At 34.4% G+C, this 2,492-nt stretch overlaps 1 protein-coding gene and 1 long non-coding RNA gene across 2 annotated transcripts in view; one reads left to right on the forward strand and one right to left on the reverse strand.

Moving 5' to 3' along the window:
* LOC111086201 (dipeptidyl aminopeptidase-like protein 6) overlaps positions 1-2,492 on the forward strand; it is an 85,971-nt gene that overhangs the window by 18,155 nt on the left and 65,324 nt on the right. The gene's annotated exons all lie outside the window — the stretch shown is intronic.
* The window catches only part of LOC111086199, an 8,980-nt gene that overhangs the window by 2,929 nt on the left and 3,559 nt on the right, over positions 1-2,492 (reverse strand). The window contains exon 2 of the long non-coding RNA XR_002610953.1: positions 1,822-1,826. This is a non-coding gene — a long non-coding RNA (uncharacterized LOC111086199). The remainder of the gene's footprint in view (positions 1-1,821; positions 1,827-2,492) is intronic.

Raw genomic sequence — 2,492 nt, forward strand, 5'->3', positions numbered from 1 at the left:
GTAGTATCATGAGTGAATAATACACTATATGTAATGAGGTAAGAAGCTGTAGTATCATGAGTGAATAATACACTATATGTAATGAGGTAAGAAGCTGTAGTATCATGAGTGAATAATGCCCTATATGTAATGAGGTAAGAAGCTATAGTATCATGAGTGAATAATGCCCTATATGTAATGAGGTAAGAAGCTATAGTATCTACTAAGAGTTTTTTTTTGTTACAGTAATTTGAAGCAACAAAAAAGGTAAGGAAAAGAAGAGTCAGTCTTTTCAGTACGTACTCAAAACGCTCAGAACTGAAACATGTAGTCTTTTTTGCGATGTAAAATAATGAATAAATAACGTAGTTTATGTTTAGAATTACATTCTGGTTATTTTCATTTCTCGTCCTGTGTTTATCTTACATACATTTGTACATTTCATTCCACTGGCAAGATAAGTTCATTTAGGTAGCTTGAATATTCTGGAACATCTGCAGAACATAACTTTTAGAAATACATTTGGAGCAGGAACATCAATCATCCAGTTGATTTTTAGACCACCACTGTTACCTAATAAACAACCATGCTCTATTGGACCCGATTTTTGAGGGTGATACTTCAAGCTATGACGTAATATTACACACAGATAGTTCGCCCTTTGATCATGTTGTTGAAAACAGTCTCCACATGTTGGTAACAGCATAGATTCCACAACTCTTTACTTGACACTGAACAGCTGGTAGCAAAGCTCGTTAATCTCCTGGATTGGGGCCTTTAATGCCTGCAGTTGGCACGTGTATTGTTGTAACTTCGTGGAAAGACCAGTACTCAGCTGCCAGTGCTCTTTCAATTCAGTGTTCTTGTTGTTTTCATTTTGAACGTCAGTCCAAAGCTTCAGATAACCTACTTGTCATCTTCAATCAAAAAGTCCTTGACAGTGTCGCGTCCTCTAGATGCATGTAAATGCAACAAGGCTGTACAATTATTCCCGACAAGAGCTGTTTCAAACTTCCTAATGCCCACAAATATGATTCCGATCTTTGCGTCAGACCCAATGAGCATGTTCACATCTGTATCTTTCTGAAAAGCAAGAGACAGAAACGTTACATCAGTATCTTTTGCTATGATGAACATAGACAGGAAAAAAAAAGATGCTGCATGATGTGCATAAAGAAAGATGTGGTTATTTTCCTCTTCTTGTGAAATCTTCAGAGCCTAAACTTCTTATTTCTGATCTTTGGTTATTCATGTGCAAGTTTCTTTGCACATGATGTAGAGAACATTGTCTTCAGTTCTATGTGCCAAATCTCGTTTCTTCCAGTCTTCTGCAAGAAACTTGATCAACCTGGTTTTACTAGTTGGATAGCCAAAAGTTTCTGTCATTGTTGGGTCCTATAGCACTGTTTCTGAAGACAACACTTGTGTTTGGTTTTCTCTTGATTCCTTTACATTTTTATGGGCATTTCTCGATAGATATCAAAAATTATGTTGATTGTGTTACTTTCAGTTGTTGTGTATAACATAGACATAAACTATATCTATGAAACATGCCTTTCTATCCATTGCTCTTTATGAACAAAACTCATTTCATCATCGATGTAAACAGATGGTCTTGTCATATTATCAACTTATGTGATATTTTAAACTCCTTTTGCAAGTTTAGCTTTGTTGATTTTTCTTCATCGTGCTCTTACAATTACTTATAATGGTTACATTGTTGTTTTACTACCACTTCGAAGCTTAAGCTATCCCAAAGAAATATCTATCCAGCGGAAATGTTTACTTCTAAAGCATATATGTCGAATGGAAGCATTTAAGTTTCATGATACTACCGACTACCTAACCTGGCTCAAGGAATAGTTAACCCTCATTGAAAACGTTGGCGTTTGGAACACATAAGGATATTTTCCAGTGGTTTCCGTGATCTTTATACAATTAACACTACTACTATCTTTCTCTTTGTATGAACAAATGCCTTGTTTAACGTGAAGTCTGATGGAACTGAAGAAACTGTTTATTGTGGTTTTCATTGAAGCGCGTGGGGTTGAAAAGCACGAAATTTGTATTCTAATCTGTTTTACGGTCTTGAATAAATTACGATTATTGAATTTACTTCATCTTGGTTGATTTTTAATACGACTTGAGTACAGTTACATCACATATTACGATCTGAGTGACAAATATATTTCATTATTTTAAATGTTTAAATAACCTTCAACTAGTTTCATTAAATTCACCTGTACTCGTAATCCTACTGCAGTTAATTTCTTCGTATTTTATTAATGCAACCTACATGGATTTCATCGTATTATATTAATGCAACCTACATGGATTTCATCGTATTTTATTAATGCAACCTACATGGATTTCATCGTATTATATTAATGCAACCTACATGGATTTCATCGTATTATATTAATGCAACCTACATGGATTTCATCGTATTATATTAATGCAACCTACATGGATTTCATCGTATTTTATTAATGCAACCTACAATGGATTTCATC

This window comes from Limulus polyphemus, unplaced genomic scaffold, assembly GCF_000517525.1.
Source record: "Limulus polyphemus unplaced genomic scaffold, Limulus_polyphemus-2.1.2 Scaffold916, whole genome shotgun sequence".
In the NCBI taxonomy this organism is placed as follows: Eukaryota; Metazoa; Arthropoda; class Merostomata; order Xiphosura; family Limulidae; genus Limulus; species Limulus polyphemus.